This window comes from Ambystoma mexicanum, chromosome 1q (assembly GCF_040938575.1).
Source record: "Ambystoma mexicanum isolate Mex_15411 chromosome 1q, UKY_AmexF1_1, whole genome shotgun sequence".
Taxonomy (NCBI): Eukaryota; Metazoa; Chordata; class Amphibia; order Caudata; family Ambystomatidae; genus Ambystoma; species Ambystoma mexicanum.
In genome coordinates this window covers 500898265-500919678 of record NC_090922.1, presented here as the reverse complement: position 1 = coordinate 500919678, position 21414 = coordinate 500898265, and the positions used below count along the sequence as shown (strand labels likewise).

At 47.4% G+C, this 21414-nt stretch overlaps 1 protein-coding gene across 6 annotated transcripts in view; it reads left to right on the top strand.

Annotated features, from left to right (window-relative positions):
- PHLDB3 (pleckstrin homology like domain family B member 3) overlaps positions 1 to 21414 on the top strand; it is a 248793-nt gene that overhangs the window by 44749 nt on the left and 182630 nt on the right. Inside the window, exon 2 of one of the 6 annotated variants that reach the window (XM_069640848.1) lies at positions 18276 to 18397. The exons of the other annotated variants lie outside the window; for them this stretch is intronic. The gene's annotated coding sequence lies outside the window, so the exon portion shown is untranslated. The remainder of the gene's footprint in view (positions 1 to 18275; positions 18398 to 21414) is intronic. 6 annotated transcript variants of the gene reach the window in all.

Genomic DNA, 21414 nt, shown 5'->3' with positions numbered 1-21414 from the left:
GTGCAAGGGAGCTGGGATCGTTCATTATTTGGATAACTTTGTTTTTGGGGCAGCCGGGATCAGGGCAGTGACGGCGCACACTGGAGGCATTCCATGAAGTAACCAGAGAGTTGGGGGGTACCACTAGCAAAAGGTAAAACGGAGGGTACTGTCTATCACTTTCCTGGTAATCAACGTTGAGTGAGCTGGGGAGAGTGCCGGCTGGCAGTGGCAAAGGTGGAGGAGTTCAGGGAATCCTTCTCCGTCTGCCCACGAGCAAAAAAGGTCCCGCTAGGAAGATTGCAGCGCCTGGTGGGTGAGTTGAATTTTGCGCTCAGGATTCTACCAATGGGGCGCTCCTTTTCGCGAGCAATAGCGGGGGCAATGAAGAGGATGACGGCAAAGCACCATCACACCCGATTGTCCCCATCTGTAAGGCAGGACCTCAGTCGGGGAGTCATTCCTGACAGGGGTTCAACAAGGTGCAAATATGGCCAAATGTAGCACACTCGAACGCAGGGATTTGGCTGTACACGGATGCTGCAGTCGGGGCGGGTTTCCACGCCATTCTGGGAAATGATTGGTGTGGGCCTAAAGTGGCCTGCGGATCGGGCCAGCAGGGGTTGAACTAGAAATGTAACCTTCTTGGAATTGTTCCCCATCATTGTGGCTCTCATGGTCTGGGTGGAGGGGCTGCGGGGGAAGCATGTGGTGTTTTGGTCAGATAGCATGCCGGTGGTGATGGCCATGAATGCAATCGGAGGGCATCCTGTCCCATGGTACTGAGGTTACTGAAGCGCGCACCTGGTCTTGCTATGTTTGAATGAAGGGATACATTTTCAGTTCAAACATGTTCCAGGTGTGATGAATAATACAGCTGATGGCATGTCTCGTTTTAAGATGCAGGAATTTTGTAGATGGCTGTCCCAAGTAGAGAAAGTGATGACCCCTTTTCCTGACACTCTTTGGAGGCTTAGTGCCCAAATATAGCACCCTTGATCATAGGTTCCCTGTCTAAAAAGACATGAGAGGGCTTTTGGGGAATACATGGCTTTTTGTGGAGCGCTAGGGGCAGGGGACGCATTTCACCGGGATTCGTTGATTTTGTTTCTTGGGACACTTGCACAGGACTGGGGTGCGGTGGGTCAGACAAGATTAAGGTAGCAGTTGTGAGGTTTGTAGCAGGGCTGCGTGGGGTGGTCAGTCCATCCATGGATTTCGCATTGAAACCGGCTCTGATGGGCTGGTGGAAGCTGGTTAAGGGGCAGAGGGACCCTAGGAGAGAATTGGACCCTCAGAAACTGAGGCTGTTAGTGGTAGCTCTTGGAGGCAGGGGTCGTAGGGGGATATGCCAGGACAACTACGAGATTGCCCGGTTCCGTGCAGCATTTGTGACGCAATTTCTTTGGGGCATTCAGGATCTGGGAAATGGTAGGAAAATCCAGGACAGCGGGATCAGGGAGCTTGGCGCTGACTGTGTCCTTTCTGAGGGGCCCCGTAGTGCAGCTGGTGCTGATATCCTCTAAAATGGATCAAGAGGGAAGAAGGGCCAATGTGACCTTAGGGGTGCATGCTGATAGGCTGATTTGTCTAGGCTCTGTCCTGGGGGAGTACGTGGTGTTAAGGGGAGGCACCTAGATGGGTCGGGGGCCTCTCAGTTTCAGTTCAGAGTGATCTTTCAAATGCCCCTGGTGGGGGCGAGCCTAGGGGTGGGGGACTAGGTTTCGCCCACTTTCTTTCTGAATTGGAGTGGCAACCATGGCTGCCGGGCGGGCTGGAGGACAACCAGATGATGAGGATCGGGAGATTGAGGTCTGGTGCATTCAAGGGCTACATTAGGCCTCACCTGTCATGTTAAGGGAGTGTGCCTGGTGGGACTGGGTGGTGGTGGTGGTGGGGGGGGGTGATGTTGGAAGTATGAAACCGAAACCAGCATCTGTGTGGTTTTCTATTCCTTAAATACCTAGAGGATGCTGCCAATGAAAGTGGTATGGGTGGTTGGTTACACGTTCATCAACCAAATGGAGAGAAGATCTGCGAATGTCGGAGAGTGCTGGGGTGCCCAGGGATAGAGGGGCGCTGGATAGGAAAGGGCGGAATGAGGATTGACTATGTTCAGGACGTGGTTACCATCGGAGCACAGCCCTACAATTACTGGAACGGATCTGGTGATCTTGCACATCAGGGGCAATGACCTGGTCCCTTTTGGGTCGGAAGAAAGCCAGAGAATCTTTGGTGTCTGTTTGGAAGATTTTTCCCAAATGCGGTGATCGCTTGGTCACAGATTATACCCGGTCAAGATGTGGTGGGGGGAGGATGCTAGGCCCCACTAGGCCCTTGAACATATCCACCAGAAAGCTGAACAATGAACTGGCTCAACTAGCATGCAGCCGCGGCCTGCTGTGGGTAGTGGCTAATGGTCTGGTGAGAGGATCGAGAACTTGCACATGGATGGCATTCATTTATCGAAAAAGGGTACTGACCTGCTACTGGAGAACTGTGTGGGGTTGATGTGCACAACTGATGGGGGTCAGGGGGTGCCCCTGATTGGTTGTGGGAGGACCGGGGGGACCCTGAGGCCAGTAGGATGCAGTGGCGATTGCACTATCTACCTCTCACTGAGGAGTTTTGGGCCGGTGGGGTTCCAACGGGGAGGCACCAAGAGGGGAGGTGGGGCCAGGTGGTGGACGGTGGCGAAAAGAGACCAGGGTGTCTCCTGTGATTGCCCCCCAAGGGTATGGCAGGGAGGTCCACACTAGGAGGATCTCACTGCTGTACGGTGCTCATAAGGGGCGGAGTTATAGGGTTATCACCTGGACCACTTGTCTGGGGAAAAAAATGCGTTACGAAATATAATTGACAAAGGAAGAATCGATCATGTATATAAAATTGATGTGTTATGATCATCTTGGTTCACTTTTATGATTGTTTTTTCATGGTTCTGAAATGTTGAGAATAAATGTGGCCGTAAACTTCCAGAACATAGTGGATGTTGCTTCTCTGCTGTGGGTACTGCCTCCCTGCTGAGTCCACAGGATCATAGATTTTCAACAATTGAGTGTTACCATATCTAAAGCACTTGTGCCGAGTATGGGTACTTTCTACTAGTTGCGCTATATATGTATTAGCGCAACTGTTATTTACAGCTTTATGTTGACTGCAAGACTGGAGTAAAGACTGAAAACAAGTACTTGCCGGAAAATATGTATACAAAATGCCTATACAACAGAAGATTTATAGTAATTAATCAATCTTTTGGTGCTTTGTGCCAGCTGATGTGATGTGCTAGTTTTGAATCTTGCTTGGTGCTGTTTATGGGCATAAAAGAAGAGACTGGGGCATGGAAACCTTGGCACTAGACCTAGAGATGCTGAACGCACCCCTCCAGCAGGGTCTAGGTCCCAGGAAATGTCTATATTCAATAATAAACTTTATCTAATAATTCGACAGCGCATCACAAAATACTACTCTCCCATATACCACCTCCTTTTCTATTAATTTCAGTCTCGGTTACGACCTATGAAGGACATAGAATTCACCACACTCTCCTGTGCGTTGGTTTCAGGGTTTGAACCCTGTTTTGGGCTCTGTTCCTGTTTCCTGGTCCCCCCCCCCCCCCCCTCCTCCCAGCATCTCTCAACCCCTGATTGGCCTCCCAATCCGGTATGGATGGCAGGAGTCAAGCCCTGCAGCACCTTCGTCGAGTACACTTTACATCTGTGCCTAGAAGGTGAGTCTAGTGCTTTTCCAGGCCTCTAGTTGCTTTAAAAATGTAATTTGCCATTTTAAGAATTCACCACGCTCTCCTGTGCTTTTGGTTTTAGGCCGTTGAATCCTGTTTTGGGCTCTCCCCCTCCTCCCTCCAGCCCTGATTGGCCTCCCAGTGCAGTATTGTATGGCAGTTGTCCAGCCCTGCAGCACCTTCGTCGAGCCCACTTTGGAACGGATAGAGTGGATGTAAGGGAGGGTGTCAAAGGAATGGTCAGAGTGGATGGAATGGATGAAGTGCATGGATCTGATGTAGTGCTTGGGGGGTGGAGTGCATGGAACGGATAGAGTGGGCAGAATCGGATGGAGATGGCAGAACAGTTTATGTAGATGAATGATGGAATGATGGAATGAATGGAATGACTACTAAACCAAATGAAGAACCAGATGAAATGTATGAACAGAGTGAATAAAACGGGTAGAATAAATGGTTCAGATGTGCGCTCGATCTCAAGCACTTTACTGAAAACCACATATCACATCACCATGCTCACTCTCTCCTACACACCGCCACTCGACTAGAACACAGCGATACTATGACTCATTCGGTATAGCTGTTCTCATACTAACACCCGACACATGCGCTTCATCATCCTAATTAAAAACAGCTGGCTCAGCACACCCGCTAGCCTATGCGTCTCAGGCCTAACGCAGCATGAAAACAGTCTGGGTATCAACCCACCAGAATGAACACATACTCCTGATCTCCCAACCACCACACCTACTGCTAAGAAGCAGCTATCATACGAGTGCCACACCATCTGCACACATATCCGGTGCTCCCACGCACCTTATGACTCTTTCCTTCTCTCTACTGACTTGAACTATGGTTCCCGAGGGCGTTCAAGCTACCAGCGCCTTGATATCATACCAATGATACATAAAGCGCTATATAAATGCTAAGTAACATAACATCGGGGAGTAGATTTGCTTTTTGCACAAAAGTGCGCAAATGCACTCAGCGCTAAGCTTGTTTCTTGTGTAATATGGAATGGCGCAAACCTGTTTTGCCCCAATACATATTGCATAAAGATGGTTGCCCTAGGAAAAAAGATGTTTGCTGCATGACATAAAAAGAAACCAGTTTGCTTCCCACAACGCAGAGCAACGTTATTCTCCCGTAAACAGAAAGGAATGACAAATCAGTTTGCTCGTTTTTCCTGCCTTGCGTCAAAATGTTTTGTGATGGTGCAATTTTGAGCAAGTTCTAAGACCCCTACTGACTCCTTCCCTATCAGACTTGCCCCCCACCCTGCCAAAAATTGACAAAACATTGCAGTAAGCTTTATCCAATGTGGGTTGGGAGGGAAAAAGGGGTGCTCTGTTCTATAATGCACAACATAAGAAATAGTGGGCAGCCCTACAGATGGGGGCTGTATCAACAACTGTTACTCCCTAAAAATAGGCAAATTATACCAAAAAACGAAACATGGGGAATCAAAACACTCCCCCAAAAAAGTAGAAAACGAGTACATCGTAGTTTTTCCACGTGCTTTCGCCCACAGCTCAATGAACAGTAGACCGAATGCCACCATAAGAAACTACCATCATTGTCTGAAGAGGTAAGCGTGCTTCTTTTAACATGCATGACTAGCTAGATGCAAAGAAATGTTTATTACTAAAACATTTGTTTTGCGGTTTGATCTTATTTTCCTCAATTATAAAATTCTCCTATTTGGAATAATGTTTACTTTTTACTTCCCACTTGAAAAAAATTCGGGAGTAAAATACTTGCACTTCAAAATCTGATCTGGAGCACTGATGGCGGCTCATGAGTCTGCAGGGCTGGTTGGAAAATGGGCGTGAGTTTAGCATGTGGTCTTTCCCAGAACTGGCCTCACCACATCATAGACCAACAATTTCATCATCCGTGTCCACAAACATGCCTTTCGGTTGCAACACCTTTCAACTTTTATTTGCAGCCCCTGACTTGGGTAGTCACGCAATCCCAAGACTTTCGGAAGAAGATCAAGACTGCCTACGGCTAGTGAGTAAGGTGCCTCAGATAGTGAAATTCTCACCTGAGCGCGTTGCGTTCCTTCGCATGTCCCAAACATGGAGGCACGTTTCTGTGAGTTCAAGGTCCCAAACTCTGGAGTGGCAAGAATCCGATCTTAAAATAGCCACCTGCATTTTTGGAAATTCTTGGAAACTGAATTATTTAGACAAGTCTTTGTTGATGACCGACTTTGGCAGATCTTGTGGTAAACCAGAAAGAAGTCTTGCATAGTGTTCTGTTCATTTCAGTTATCCGAAAACCTTTCCTACCTTCAACCCATGATAAGATTTTGTAAAACCACAGCTCTCCCGTAGCTGGAAGGTGACTTTCATTTCAGTATAAGACTACTTCGTAATTTTATGCATTGCGTCACTAAGATCATTGGAATAAGAACTAAGAACGTTTTGTACCTAGAAGGATCCAAACTAGAGATCCTGACAGCTAGTGGTCCAAGTGACCAAACGTCCCATGGCCTCAAGGACAGTTAACCCCGTCTCCAACCCAATCATTAAGACATCTTTGAGTTTGATTTGGTTTTCTCCTTGCAACAGTTCACAGCTGTTGTGAAGGGCACCAAAGGCAATATGATTTCTAGCCTGATGCCACCAAATTCAGCTATTTCTGCGGAAAGAGGGAGAGGCTGAGAGGAGAATTGTGAAGAACGCTAGTTAAAATATCAACCCCTGATGATAGGCAATAATGGCCATAAAGTGCTTGAGCATCTCAGCAATAAGGTGCTCGGAATGCCCAACTTAATAGAGGGAAACGAGGGTCATCCTCTGCATCGTCCCTCGTTCATGGTGCGTCACCAAAAGAAGGGTCCAATCTCTTCAGGAGTGTCAGCCAGCCTTCAGATGGCCTCTTCCCACAGCGACGATCGTTGAGCATCGCCCAAACAAGCGATCGTAGTGGTTAGTAAGACCGCTCAAGAGAACCGCCTGTAATTCCACTTTGGCCAATTAGATTATAAACCTCCAGCACGGCATATGCTACCACAGGGCCCTTCTAAAATGAGGCATGAGGGTGAGCTAAGCTTTTTAAGCAGCCATCTTTACCCTGCACCAACGCACGCCCCCTCACAACCCCCAAGAGCAGTCTTTCAGTGCCCGTCTCTTCTAAGATTGTGAAAGCCTCTCTATTAAGAATAAGGGCCAGTAATCTCTTCTGATGTATGTTGCTGTCCCAGGAGGATCTGCAAATCGCAGTTTAGCACTCTGTACAAACTCCAGAGGAGAAATGTCCATTTGCATATAGCCTGGTTCTGCCCATGAGGACAGTCCAATACGGCTTGATCCTTGCCATCCTGGTACATGTAGCAGAGGAATTCCTTTCTAGTATATGATCAGATTTTTGGGAGTAGTGCCTCCTGATGCTATGCAGAGCTTTCCAAAGGTTCTATGGATAGCCGTGGTCATAGTCAACTGACACTGAGCTGAGCAACTCAAAGCGGCTCATGACATCCCTCTTGATGGATACCTTGGAATCACACCCAATGCCCAAGCAATTGCAACCTCCAACAGCCTGGATGGCCATCCAAGTATCTGATCATTGCGCCACAGGATCTTGCGCCATAATGATAAAGCATACACCGCATAAACCTGGCGAATGCAATGTTGGAAGTTTACCCGGGCAGACTTTCCCCCTGATGGGCTCGAGCAGTGTGTCCCCCTTTTGTTATTCTTAGGATTATGTTTCACCCTTGCAGCAAGGATATAATTTAACAAATTATTAAAATCCAAGTTGCACAACTGAAGCTGGTTATAGGTGTAGCTACATCCCCCTACCGATTACTTTATTTACTGTGGGCAGTGGCGTCGCCAGGAATCAAATTTAGGAGGGGCACAGAGGTCACCAAAGACAAAAGTAGGGGGGGCACAGACAAATGTAGGGGAGAACATGGTCCCTGCTCGTTTTAGGTAGGGGGGGCACAGGGTTTCACAGGGGGGGGGCTGCCCCCCCCCCCCATACTCCCCTAGCAACGCCACCGACTGTTGGTGCCTCATCGCAGTATAGAGTACACGTCAGTAAGAGTGGTCTTCTACATTAGGCAGGTCATGGGTGCCAAATGGCAGTCTGACTGTTTCATCTTCCAGACCTGTTAAGATTATGCACCGGTAAGTTTGATAGTAATCGTTATTAGCACACAGAGGTTGTTGACCGCCTCCCAGCCAATCAGAATGCAGTTAATAACTACCAGTATAGATTGCACTCCAAGCATTTTGACTTCAGAAGCAGATAGTGAAGCCACACATTGTTTTTCTGCATTCTATGAAGAGCGATATGTATGTATGTATGCATGTATGTATGTATGTGTGTGCCTGGCCTGCCAGCAAGCATCTCGCCTATTCTTACTAGTGCGCTTCCTGGGCTGCCTCCCATGATGGCCACGATGCTATGTGGGCTGTCGCCTATCCTGGTTACTCCCACTCTCCCTGGCTCTGCAGCATCCTTTGAATGGGAAGGAGTTGGCCAACAGCAGCGGTCTGATTCTCTGCATAGGTAGGGAAACTTTTTTTTTTTAAAGGGGAAGGCAACTTTTAAGCATATCGTTGGTGACGGTTCCGTGCCTCAGCTCCAGGAAGATGAAGGTGGTCTGGGGGTACCCTGTATGTCTCCCTTGGGCAGAGCATCATTAATGAGTCTTGTGTAAATGAGTGACTGTGTGCGAATGTGAGCTTTTGTGTATCTGAGAGTATGCGTTTGTGTGCGTGTATTGGTGACTGAGTTGAAGGGGGGAGGTGTATAAAAACGTCCGTGAGGCCCACAGGACGTCCTTTGGGGCACGCAAAGAAGCCGGTGTGGGCTGGGGATGTTGCGCAGAGGAGGCAGTGCGGGTCACGAAGGAGGGTGGCACAACCACCATGGTCTTGTTTTTGCAGAGACGTTACTAGCATTCTAAGCAAAGGCAATGTGTATGTTTCTACTGGGAATGAGTGTAGAAAAACGGGCACATGCCCTACATTGCCACAACCAGCATGGACTAGTCTTCTTGCAGTGACATTACTGGCATAGCCAACAAGAGTATGTTCTTACTTGGGAATAATGGCATACATAGGTACAGTCAACATGGACTTTTACATTTTTATTTTTATTTTTTAAAATGGCATTGTCTGGCACAGCCAGCATGACTGTCTTCTTAAGGCAGGAAGGAAGGATGGTGCAGGGCCAACCCATTTGTCTTGGAAGCGAGGCAATGAGGCGCAACACAGGTTCGAATCACGATCCTGTGCTTGGAAACCACTCGCTGCTATTAAGCACGTTATAAATGAACAATAAAATAATCTGGCTTGTATTGTTGCCAAAGGCATCATGAAACTGCATATGGAAATGCTCCTGTGTACTGTCGGTGACCTGGCATCTATTGTGCATCATGTGTTGCGTTGCAGAACTGATTTTAAATATTTTACCCAAGTGTTCACAGACGTGTGCTTACTGTATGATCCATTGTAATCTATTATTTGAACAAAAGGATGCTTGTGTCTCCCTTGCTAAGTTGTCTCTCATGCGCATTCATGTGAAGCATTACATTCCCTTTAATTCACTAGCCGCCACTGGCTTCGACAACATGGCGGCGGTGTGTTGACTGGATACACTATCGTCATAAGGGACCAAACCTGCCCCGTCCACTTGCTCGCTGGGGCACTCGAGGCCGCCTCTTGGTGGCGTGGCGTCAACCACCCTCTAAGCATGACAGGTGGGTCTGGAGCCGCTCCAGTAGCGTAGCATGCAGTAAGATCTGTCTGGTTCCACACTTGGCACGTGCTTGCGTTTAAAAGTATGAGTGGAAAAAATTGACAATGTGGGCCAACTTTCCAAAGACCGAATCTGTTATTCTGGCTGCTTCCGTTGTGGGGGGAACGTGTCTGTGGGCTGTGTGGGCCTCCTTTGGAGAGTATGACTTTACCCACGTGGAAACGCATAATAACTACACCTCGTGTGTACTAATAAAAGGTGTCCAGCCATGACCTGAAATAACAAGAACCCCCCCCCCCTTCGCGCCCCCAACCCCCAAAGGTGCCTTGCTTCACGCCTGCTCTCAATGGGCTGAGAGCCATTGGAGATGACGCCGCTATTGTAAAATTCACGTATGTTTTCCAATTCCTGTGAAATGAAAGGTGCTCATTGTTCCTGCAGCCAGCCAGCCACGCCCCAGCTGTGGGTGGGTGGGAGGTTGGGGGGTGTGTACTTTCGCATTCGCACCCCTGAGGGTGACATCTGAAATCTGACGTTGGCAGGTGTATTTTAAACCAAAGACCAAGGCACTCCTGCGGACTCTCCTGATGTCGAAGGCGTTGATAAGGGGAGGGGCCGGGGAGAGGCGGAGGGGGGCTGAGGGGCTATAGCCCCTGGTCTTTTGGTTGTAGCCCCAGATAGAAGCTCGGGGGCTACAACCAAAAGGCTAGCTAGCCCCCAGTCCTGACAGTTCCAACATTAGCATAGCCCCAGACTTTTTCCAGGCCTAGCAACACCCCGGGTCCTCTGCCGGATGTTATCATCGACGTTGTTTCTTTTTTTCCGTTTGTAGTTGTTCATGAGGTCCCCAAAATCAATAAAAGAAAAAAAATCAATACTAGCCCATCATCTGATTTTTAGTTTCCCTACTTTTCCCTTACATTTCTAATAATGTTTGGCAGTAGAGGAAAGTTCCTGCATAGTTTATTTTATGCCATCATTTTAATTGTATAACTTTTTTTGTAAGACTATGTGGCCAAGCCCTCCAAAGAGTTAACCCACATTTCCACCTAAATCATTTTCCACGCGAACAGCCTAGATACAAATACTACATGCTTTGTATGAATAGTCGTAAAATGAATTGGTCATGCACCATCGTATTACAAGGCCGTGGTCATTTCCTCGGAACAGGTGGACCTGCTTCGTGCTCAGTGTCGAGGACGGCGGTGGCGCAGTTACACGCGTCAGAAGCGAACGCATCGTACTGGCTTGTTAGACTGACCTGTGTACACCCAGTTCCGGCCTATTTGTTATCGAAGCGTGATAATGCAGTTTACACCACTACACAGCATCCCTTTCCATCAAATTTAGCATTCGACGTCCCCTAATGACATTATCAATACCTTATTTTTTTAATTTGGATTTACCAGTGTTATACAGCAGCAAGAAAAAACGCTTTTAACACAAGAATAACCAAAACTCAATGATAGAACTCATGAATACAATCAATAAAATAACTTAATGCATGAGTCACAAACGAGCAAATGCAGGGCTAGGTGCAGGGAAGGAGCCCTCCAGCAAACGGGCAACCTTTTGCCAGAAAATGGTGAACACAATGCAATGGTCCGTGCCCCCCCCGATTCTCCCCTCACCCCCCCCCCGCCACATGTATAACTCCCATACTGCTAGGGCAGAGAGAGTGGCTCCAAACCAGCGGCCACCCGGGCTGAAAATCTAAGTGAGTCCAGCACAGTACAAAGGACCAACCGATGTTGAGCAGATCCAATAGAAGCAGTGTCGCACAGATGGCACAAGCGCGCCGGTCTAGGGATGTTAATCCAGGTGCCCATCACCTCCAAGGTATTGACAGTTAGTCTTTACTTGAGATACTCCCACACCAAGGTATTGCGCCCAAATTGGGCAACGTAGTTCGGGAAGGCATCCCGCCTAGTGATGTATTCAATCAAAAGGCCACTATTCACCAGTGGCCAAGGATGTTGCATACTGCTCTCAATAGAGCGTATACCACCATGCGCGTAGCGGCCTTATACCTAGGGTACAGCCAGCTCTCGCAGGTTGGTGAAAGCAGATTCGACCATTTCAGATTTGACTCCATAAAATCAGTAAAATTGACAGTATATCAATAAGAAAAAATCTACATTAAAACAGAATTTATATATACAAATCGTCATAAAATCTATAGTTTATGTATGCCATTCCTCTGAAAGAATTCTAGATAAATTAAAGTAAAGTTGATCAGTTTCAACATAACTAAAATGCATTCATATCTGCATCCTGTGGGAGAGTATCTTTGCCCTCTCTGCCCTAGCTCAATCACTCTATTTAGACGGAGCATATACAGAAAAATTACAGTTGGTAGACTTGCATAAGAAGATTGCTTCAGTTGGTTAATCAAGAATTTTATTTTAAACTGGCTTGAGGGACAAAGGAAGAGAACATGTAGAATATCCTCCTTACCGTCTGCACACACGGGGCATCGATAGAGCCGACCATGTGCCATGTGTAGAAGGGCAGTAGGGTGCCTAAACAAAATCTCTGGTAAAGTGACCCTGCAAAGGATGATCTATGATCAAGATACTTTTTGTATCCACTGGTATTTTTGCGGCTGTAGTGTGTGGCCACCTGTGTGGAGGAGTTACATAGCCTTCGAAGCCTACCTTCAAGTACGCTAGAATGTGCCTGTTGTGAGTGCTTTTGTTTTATTGTTAATCGCCTGAGGGTTTTAGCATAGTTCAAGATCCAGGGCGGTGAGTTGAGACTCTGTGCATCTGCACCATGGTAGACTAGTGCTACTACTTGGTGCTAATAGGTTTACCCTGTATTTGCCCAAGTGTGGAGAAGCCCAGATGCGTACCCAATAACGAATAGGAGTGTATCCCATCTCATCCAAGATGTGCTTGTGGTTGATCTAGATGTGTAGAGTCGTATTCAAGGTCCTCTGGGGAAGGTTCAGTGATACCTTCAATTACTTCGATTCTAGATGTTTTTACATGGCCCCATATTTCAATCCTGTAAATTGCTGCAGGGCTTCTTTTCATTTTATAACCCTGGGGGGTGCAGGCATAGGGCACCATTTCCATGTTTGCAGGCACATTTCAGCACCACGTTGCTGGTCCTTTCTAATGCAAGTAAGGATTTTTTTCAGTTGGACAAGCCAGCTAACGTTGCTCGCAAATCTGAACCCCAAATAGTCGAAGTATCCTGTAAAGCTCTGGGTTCCCAATGATAACTCTTGATGTTCCAGTTGTTCCTTTAATGAGTTTCCAGTACATCTTTTATGTTTCTTATGTCAAGTTCATCAGAGCTCCAGGCAAACAAGCACCGGCATCCTCCCAGGTAGGCTACATCTCACTGACTCACTCAGGAACTCTCAACCATACAACAACATTCTCACCAGCAAGATTCCATGTCACTCACTCAGCATTCTACTCATTCTGCAAAGACAACATGGAAACCTAAATCACTACATATCCCCTTGCTCAATTATGTGGCCTTCGATTTTTGTGTAGCCTAGTTTTTGTTTTCTTATGTTGTGGGCAGAAGACCATCGATTTGGTCTTACTAGAATTATTGTTAATCCATTCTGCCTACATCCTTCACTAAAGGCTGATGCAGATTCCGTAGGTCATTCTGTACAAGTGATATTAATAGTGCATTGTCCTCGAGCAAGAGCATTGGTATTTTATCATTTCTTCCCAACCTAGGGGCGTCAGTTTGCAGTGACACTAATATGGTAATAAGCCAGTTTACGAAAAAAATGCACAACTGGGAAGGCGCGAGGATGCACTGCCTAACCCCCATATCGACCGCGAAGGGAGTCTGAGGTTCCAACAAACTCTTGCAGTGTTATCCGAATGAAGCTCTTAATGGCGTCAAGCAATTGAACAGGAATGACATTGAGATTTATACTTGTAACTCGGCAACCACTTGCCCACACAATGTATAATTTAGTCCTACATTGCAAAAAGTGTGGAATCGGAGGGGTCTTCTTCATTCTGCTCTTCTGTGGCTTCTTATTCTGTGTGACGGTCTTTTGCTCGATGGTGATTTATTTTTTTCCTCCTTTTTATGCATGGCTATAGAGTTCGAAGGGTCTTGTGCATCATTGCCCGTTCAATGTTTTGTGTTCGTTGGGTGTCTTGTCCCATCTCTTCTGCTTTGCTGTCCTAATCGTGCAGCAGGGATTCTGGGGTGTGCTCTGCGTCTTCCTGCATCAGTAGCTTCTTAACGAAACAGATCCTGCTCATCTGTTGAGTTCCTTTTGGCTTCCATAATCATGGAGCCTTTTGTCTCGGTCACTTCATGTGTGTGGCTGAAAAGAGAAATGCAATTTGTATAAGTAGGATGCCTATTTTTTTTCAGAGGATCTTGTTATTACCTTGATCTGCCCATTCAGGGCATCTCTTCTTGCTTTGGTTTGCTTTAGATTTGATTTTTGTTTTTTTGTTATGCACCTCTATCTTCACTGGCGGTGACTTGGGATGCTTCCTCTTGCGTGCTGTCCCATCAATGCTTCCGGCAGGGCTGCTTCTATCCAGTGTGGGGTTGTTCGATATCCTCTCAAGAACTTGTACAATAGTATCTCTTTTTTGGGTGTGTACATGAACAATTCCATGTTGCATTAGTTCTTGGCGAGGCTGGCCTAATTTATGTGCAATTTGTAGGCCATATAGAAATTCTTGATTTCTTTTCACCGAAAAGGTGGTCCATTATCTCTCTGAACTGGTTCTGGTATCTAGTGGATGGTAGATAGCTCTTCGAGCACAAGGACTGCTGCGTCTGTAACGGTGTAAGAGACCACTCTGCTTCTAGATACCTGGACCATTCAGATGGTGCAACCAGGAAATGCCATGTCTGTTTGTATAGACACGAAGTCCATGCTGTTGAATTGCCAGGTCAGTGAGCTTCTCATTGACCTGTTGATCGGTGGTGGGATGATGTGTCCTGTGTGCTGATACCATGCACATCTACCATTATTTCCTGAACTTGGGCCAGGTCCAGAAACCAAGCCTTTTCCGAAGTTGGCCCTTGGTCTTCACCACCCCTTGATGTCCTCTTTGAGCATAGCAAATGACTGCTCTACTAGCACTTGTTGTTGGTAGCGTTGTTTGAACTGTCAACGTTTTCTTGGGTCTGCTGAAAATTAAGATTCCTTAAAGGTGTAACCAAAGAATTCAGCTCTGTATCGGAGTAATTCACTGGAGTCTTGCCAGAACACTTAAGTCTTGTGTGAGAAACTCTCTCTCTCCTTTTCTCTCCCTTTCTCTTCACCCCTTAGGATCCAGACCCTGGAGGTGGACCAGTGCGTTACGATCACCTGGGTAAGAGGTCTTCGGGGGGTGGGAGTGAGGCAGCCTATGGTGAGACCTGGTATTCCCACCCCCCTTTTTCCCGTACACCTAACCCAGCCTACTACCTTGGATTCTCAAATGTCCCAACCCCCCCACATCCACCTTTCTACACAAACACTAGGCCGAGGAAGAGGGCGACTGAGAGTAACAATGCTAACTCTTAGGCATCGCATTGGACATGTCCCGCTAATTGGGTCAGGCACTTGAATTCAAGTGTGTACATCTGATACCATATTGGCTCTCCTCACACGGATAAAATGCGGAACATAGAGACGCACTCGGCGCAAGGTGGAACACGAGTAAGAGCAGAATTTCTAGGGCAAAGGCAAACCTATCGGGGCAGAGCAATGGACCGAGGGACGAGAGCCACGTGTGGAGAAACCTAGGAAGTCCCTGCAGGAGGTTGTTGCCTCTAAAAAGCGATGAAAGATGCGTGGATAAGGCCAAATCCCAAACAAGAAGACTGCATTGTGTTTAAAGGACGCCAGCGACCCTCCCAGATGAACAGCAGAGTTGGGGAGGCGAGGCCAAGCCTGTGGTACTAACCTTGACTCGTTATGTTATTTTATCTTCTACCGCGCCAAAGCCCGTAGGCATCCAGGCGCCGAGAGACAGAAACATGCAGGTTACTCGTAACCTGGAAGCCAGTAAAGACAAGAAAGAAACGTACACAGCCGGTGAATAAGCAAGTGAGATACTGATGTGTGCTAAAGATGGGAGAGCCAACATTATATTGCACAATTGAAGGCTGCAGGCATGTGGATGAGATGCGACGAAAGGCAGACCTGCGAATGAACCTTGAAGTAACGATCGCTGTAAAGTCAGAGATACTGAGCAACGGAGTGGTCCGAAGAAAGGAAGTAGCCCACTCAGTCTCAGTGAAAGGTGAAGTTTGGAGCGATAAAGTGAATGAACTGTAAATCTTAGGTGATTGAAATTAAACCAGAGAGTAGGGGAAACTCAAAGCTGAACGTTGCTCTTTGGTACATAATACAGTGGACTACCCAGACCAGGAAGCACTGGGACAAATAGAAGTGTGAGTTGAAAGCTGGAAAATCAAAGTGGTCCTGTGGAGGTTTGTAGGAAAATGTCACATCAGGAAATGGGTCCGTGCCTGACTGAGGGAGACAGGAAGTGTAATAAGTTAGGAGCAGGTAACCCCTAAAGGATAGGAGTTGAGCTTGGGGAAGGGGACCCCAGCAAGTGTTGTGAACTTTTGCTTTGAAGAGGTCTGAGACCGACAACGAGGACTGCCGTGAAACTTGGTGAACTGTGTTTTTGAAAATTGGAAAGTAAGACTTTAACATGGAAGGCCAGGCGGGCCTCGGTCCATGTTTTTTTAACTACCTTTGTGTTAAGAGCCTGAGCTAGAGTGTGTCATCTTGTCTACGGGGACGGCCTTACTCTGTGCTGCCCAACGTGGGGAGGAGAGCTGACTCAGCCACATTTATTCTTTACATTTAAACACTGACTTTCCTTTGCATACATATATTCCTTTTCACTCTTTTTGTACAAGATATAGGGCATGCATTAGGTTTTGTTACTAAAAGGCCATTTTGATTTGACAGACTCAACTGGGACAGTTTTGTTTATGATTTGATGGTCAAGACTCCTCCGATCCTAGCCATAGGGCAAACTAGGAGTTTCTCCAACCCCATTGAGATTTCAGTATAGGTTTTTTCAAATGGTACCTTTTGTGTCTGTGTCATACTTGTGATACCATGCCTCCCTTACATTTGCCACATCTGACGCTGCATACAGTAGGATATCGTCACTAACGTTAAAGGTGTTGCATAGGCCAGCCGATACACCTGGCATGCTGGAAAACCTGTGCGGTCATTGGGGCCTCAAAAGTAAGTCTCTTGTACCTGTGTGCATTGAAAAAGTTGTTGTACAGCGGCAGTCGGGATGTAATAGCAATTCCTGGTACCCAGCCATATGGAACTCTGTGGTGTCTTAGTGCCACTGGTTGATTTGTATTGTCTATGCAGAGACGGAATGGCTGTGCCTTCAGGCCCCCTGCACCTTGAAAGAGTGCTTTGAGTGCTTGAGTTTATTCAAGATGTTGGCGACATCCTGACATTTTGGTTGTGGATTAGCTTTAGACCTTCACTCAACTTTCAAATAGAGAGCTGATGGCGGCAGCAGCAGCCTCTACGGTACCCTTTGCAATGCCTGCTGAACCCCACTTCAATTAATGGATGTCTCATTTTTGGGTCGAAGCTGAAGTTCCATAAGATAAGTGTTTGAGACCCGTAAATCGGCCCCAACTTTACAGCCGATTCATTGCATAGGTGTGTCCTTCAGTGAGTACTTGGTGATCTTTGCAAAATCAGGGTTGTTTCCTGCTCCTAGTGATACAAAGTCAACAAAGGGAATGTATGGAGGGCGCAGGCAGACGAGGCTCTCAACCAGGGGTGTCTTTAAATTGTAGATACGTTTCCATTTGATTGCTTAGATTTTTGAGACACAAACCCATGGTTTATAGACTCCTAAATGAGCAGTTCCCATGATTTAAAACTGGGAAAAACAAAAGGACTGTAGTGGGTAGAGCAGGTGAGCAGGCGTGGGATATCGGAGTACTGGGACCTCGGGCCAGAACCATGTCAGATCGTCAGGAGGATGCTCATTAATATTCATGAGATACATTTGCATACAATGATTAAATGTATGCAAATTTCGTTAGATAATTAATGAGGGATATCCTGAACCTGCCAGGATTGCGGTCCTCGAGGCATGTAGTTGGACAACCTTGCCATAGGGTAATCTCTTGCTGATCCGCGCAGTGATCTTCTGGGCCTTTAGCAGCAATACACTGCATAGTACCAATGATCCAGCGTTAAGGTCTAATAGGCATCATTTCGGCAATCTACCAGAAACCCATTGGCCAATCTATTGGGATTCAAAGGGGTTCGGCCGGATTTCACATAATATCTAGTAGGGGTGCAGTGTGCAATGTACTGGAGCTTTAGTAATACTCTGAGGTCCAGTGTAGGATACTTGGGTGATACTCAAGCTATGCTGGAAATATGGGAGGGAGTGTGCGAGCCAGATGAGTCCAGTGTGTCGGAGCGGCGTGTGGGGGGGTAATTGATGCTGTGGTTGCATGGAGACGCTGTAGAGGGCAGGGTTAAGGTGCATCAGCAGAACGGAGTGACCCCATTACTGGATCAGAATTGAGGCCAATTGCTAAAGCTGAGCTGGGGCCCACGTGCTGGAGTGGTGCTGCAAAGCACGCCGCAGTCTTCCTCCCTTAGGCCTTGGTACAGGAGCCTTTCACATCTCGAGGGATAGAGTTTCCGTCCCGGTGTAGAGTGTCTGCCGTGGCAGCTGCAAAGCTGAGCGTTGTGTTTTCATCAATCCTTCCGCCACCCCACCCCCAAGCATTGTTTGATTTCGAAAACAATGGGTTTGAGTTTATGCGCAGGTGTCAATGTGGTGGTGACCCAGACCCGTCTCGGTTTAGCAGTGATTATCTTTTCCAGGTGGGAGATGTAAAAGGAGCTGTCCACGTGAAAAGAAATGGATGAAATGATCAAAGTGCGACTAACTGCACACTCGTGAACTGTATTGAACCGCTGCCCTGCTCCACGGCTCAGAGCTCTGGGTGAGTAAATGCCATCATTGGCACAAGATGTGTGTGCTAAGGGTGTTTAGCACAATAAACATGCTCAGTGGCTCAGCCGTCCCGAGTATTGCCAAGTCCATGGGTGCACTCTGGGTTGGCTCCCCGTGTACACCTTTTTGCACACATGAAGGGAAACGAGCAAAGGTAGCCACCAGATTTCATATAGCTCGGGTGGCACACCAACAAGGCATTCCTATGTGTGACTTTGGTTTACTAGCCTAAATCACTAAATAGTATTATCCCAAGTTACAAGTAACTTTGACAAAAATGGATACTGGATTGCCCATCATAACTTGAGGAGATGCCAGGCCGGTCACTTTGATCTTGGTGGAGGGTTTTTGTCTTCTTTTTATTATTATAATTTTTTTTTTTTACATGCATCTGCCACTCTCCCATTTACTCGATCAGGAATCGAAATTTAGATTGGATAAGCAGGAGCTAAAATCAGCTCTTGTGTTACCGGCATTAAGCAGGGACCAGGAGCTACCACTGGGGAACAGGAAGCTAGTACAAAGCGTTCCATGAAGCTAAATTCCACGTAAGATGTAAACCTACTATTTTGTCCATTATTTATGACTCCTTATGCTTCAAATGTCAAACAGATGTGCCATAGAGTGTATTTATACATTGTCCCAAGTGCACAGTAAATTCACATGTGTGGGGGTTTAGCAACATTTAGCGATGGGAGCCAAAAGTAGTTCCTGGTAGCTGTTGGGGGTCACGCTTAACAGGCTCTTCTAGGCTGCAACCAGGATCTAAATAGCTCCCAGCTCCCCTCAAATTTGAACCCTTTATTGTACAGGCAGCCCCAGGGAATCCGGAACCCAAGATACAGGGCTCCGTGTACCCAGCTAGATCATGATGAAAAGTGAAGCTTCCAATCACCAACTGTGGTGCTCTAGCAGTGCAAGCAGGGCGTGGGGGGCGGGCTTACAACATGCATGAAAATATTTGGAGCCCACAAAACCTGAGGGGCCAAGGCTGTTCCATATCTGAGATGAGCAACTCTTCTGGACTGTTGCGCCCGATGTTGCGTGGGTAGCAGGGCTGGCACAGGAGTCCATGTAAGTAAGTCTGCTCTCAAGGTGATATGGCATGTTGCAATCATGTTCTCTATGTATTTATTTATTGTTGGTGATTTGTAGGGCTCCACATACCACAATGAAGAGTCTTAGTGTGTGGTTTATTGAAGTCAATTAAGATGGTATGTTTTGAGTTCCCATCTTAGTTTCGAAGATTGCATCTTCTATTTGTTTTCATAAACTGATTACTGCAGGCCATGGTTTCTGTTGATGTAGCCAGCGAGTGTTCCAGTCTGCAATGCCTTGAAGCAGCCCGTTCAAAGACGTCATTTGGACAGAAGCGTGTTCTTATTGACGACAGTCTTGAGTCATTTTAAATGTTGAGCTCTAGTTACAGGGAAAATGTTCTTGCTTAAGTAGATCTATTTTTCTGGGAAATGGAAGGGCGGTTCTTTTTGAGTGTCCCCTTTACCACCACTTGTTCTGCACTCATGTTCGAACTTTCGGACCCTTGTGGCTAGTGCTTCATGTAGCTAGTATGGCAAAACGTCATCTTCTCTTTAGTGGTGCACAATGGTGTACATTTTTTGTTTTGGCTATTCGGTGGTGCTTATAATCTGACTCTATTGCATTAGAGTACAGCGAGGGAGAAATGGCTTCTCGAGCATGGGGTCTGGCATGAATTCACATGCTCATGAATATTTCCTGTTGCCAGGCTGGGAATCCTCGGTAAAGGAAAAAATCAGTTTCAGTTTCATTTCTGAACTGTCTTTCTCCTAACAACCAATCGCTGAGCTCTGGGTCATACTGCCCCCAGCCAATGACTGCCCTCTACCTAAGCCCCTCCTCTAGCATCCATCTTCAGATTTTTACTGCACGTTCAAGTGTTGGGAGTCCTCCGTGTTTAGCTCTCGAGCTTTTACTGCTTTTTTGTGCTTTTTGGAAGAGTGTTACTCTATTTTTCGGCCAATCAACCTTCCGATTAACAGGGACCTATTTTTCGTTTTCTTCAGCGCTCCTCAGGTTGAATTTTGTCTAGTTTCTTCGTGGAGGATTCCAGAAGATTCTTCAGGCCTACGCAGAGTAGACCATGTCGCAGGGGAAGAAGGGTTGGCTCCCCTGTTCAGGATTTGCTCCAGCTGCGGCTCGCGGAATGTCTTCTCGGACGACCAGCATCCTGAGTGACTTTACTGCCTGTACCCCACGCACAAGGAGGAAGATTGTGCGTTTTGCCGGGAGATGGACCCTCGCACGATGAAGGATCGGCACAGGCGGCTGAACGAGTGGCTACAGGTCAAGACCCCTGCTCTGGGTGGGTCCCAGCAGCATGCCTTTCCCAGCTCCAAGAAGTCTGAGCGGGCTTCTAAGACCTTTGAGGGCGCCCCTCTCGTGGGGGCCCAACAGAAGGCTAAGCACCGCGAGTCCACTGCATCCGGGAGCACCGTTGCGACGGGTTCCTCGGCAGACAGGGTGCGATCAATGCCTCCAGCCGCCGTCACCAGTCAATGCTCAGGATCATCGGCCAAGAGGAAGTCGGATCATCCGGGCAAACTCTAGAAGTCCAAGCCCAATCTCAAGTCCGTCCTGCCGGAGAAGGCCGAGGGGGATTGGGGTTCACACCCTCCCCTTAAGGAGAAAGCCAAGCACGACAAGGCTCTGGCCCTGACCGTGAAGGCCCAGATGTACCCGGCAAAGGCTGAGCCTTTCGTTGAGGGGGTAGCGGCATCACTTGCGATGGCCGCCGAGTCTGCTTCGCAGGGAAAAACCTCAAAAACATGGATGTCCCTTCCTCCCAGGAGGGAGGCTGAGTTCCGGCTCATAGAGATACCCCGGTTAAGAAGATGCCGATCATCTCCCAGAGACCTTCCCCTCTGGAGGCGAAGAATGGGGGGGAGGTGCGGTGGCCCTCCAGGGTACGGATATCTGCTCTGAGGAGGAGCTCACCGGTCTGCAAGCCATCCAGGAGGAGGAAAA